Source organism: Magnolia sinica, chromosome 10 (assembly GCF_029962835.1).
Source record: "Magnolia sinica isolate HGM2019 chromosome 10, MsV1, whole genome shotgun sequence".
NCBI classification, from domain to species: domain Eukaryota; kingdom Viridiplantae; phylum Streptophyta; class Magnoliopsida; order Magnoliales; family Magnoliaceae; genus Magnolia; species Magnolia sinica.
In genome coordinates, this window is record NC_080582.1 from 11,847,183 (window position 1) to 11,848,632 (window position 1,450).

The window sequence follows — 1,450 nt, forward strand, 5'->3', positions numbered from 1 at the left end:
CTCTCCACTGTTTCACATGGTATAGCCATTGGATTTGCCTTTTTTGGGTCCCACGCATAAAAGTTAGCTGAAAAAACATACGGACGGTGTGGATAAAACACGTACCTTGCGGTGGGGCCCACAAGAGTCGGCTCCCAAGGACGGTTCTCCATGCAATCCGCGTTCCCTTTATTCTGCTTTAAAAGGGCAATTTCGGAATAAAGAGTCAAATTGGACCGAAGCTACGTGCCGAAAACGTAAACAGAAAAACTTTGATACTCTGGTAGGGTGTGACAGACGATACTCAGGCACTTAGGAATTACATATGCTGATTACAAATAAGTGAAAGTAAACTCTAAAAATTAGACCATCGGATGGTGGGCATCATTGGACGGTCAAAAAGGAAAAATCCATCCATCTGCTTCAACAAACAAGTCTGAGATTAAAATTCATCGAACTTTCGAATTGACTTAAAATAAAGCGGTTTACACAATTTATTCGGTAATTTTAAGTTAATATTCTCCACGTATACAATTTCTTAGTGCCTGCGTATCAAGCATCACACTCCGCCAGAGTATCAAATAATTCCACATTACGAAAACCGCCCGTAACCGCAGACAGCGGGGCAAGACGGTTATTTTAACAGAAAAGAAGGGCAGTCACGTAACGTTCTGCTATAAATACGGAGAGCGAACGGTTCTTTCCTTGCCAAGTACGATTTCTCCATCTCTGTTACGATTATCAGCAAATCTGCCCCCTTCCCTCGTTTTCTAGGGTTTCGGCGATCGATTGAGGGATTTCTTTCAATTGCTAGGGTTCCTGCGATCGACTGGGGGTTTCTTTCGATTGCTAGGGTTTCTGTGATCGATTGAGGGATTTCCTTCAGGGTTTCTGCGATCGATAGTGGGATTTCTGCAGCGATCCTGTAAGTATGATTTTCTGCTACAGATCGCTTCAGATCCTGTTCGTTGATGTTTTCTTTCGTGTTTTTTGATGTATGGTTTTGAATTCTGTTTGATTTCTAGGGCTTGTTTTAGAGATAGAAGGATTTTAGGGTTTCTTTTTTGCCTATAGCTACGGATCCCTTTTTTTTTTTGTTTTTTTAATTTGTTGGTGTATGGTTGCCCCATTCTCTTTGATTTATGTTATTTTTGTGGAAGATTGGAGGATTTTTCAGCGTTTCTCAATCGATCCTTTTGGATTGTATTCTTTTGTTCTTTTTCTTTGCGTTATTTTATATTTCTCCTTCTTTTTTTTGTTGCCTTTGAAGATATCAAAGGATTTTTTTGATTAAGTTTCTTCTCTCTTTTTTTTTTTAAATTCGTTATTGGGCATATTTTTTTTTCTTTTTTTTATTGCGTTTGAAGATATAGAACGATTTTAAAGTAATTTTTTGCTACTTGTGATTAATTTATCTTTTAAAATGTGATATTTAAAAAGCAATATGATCCTCTCTGCAATTATTTTATCT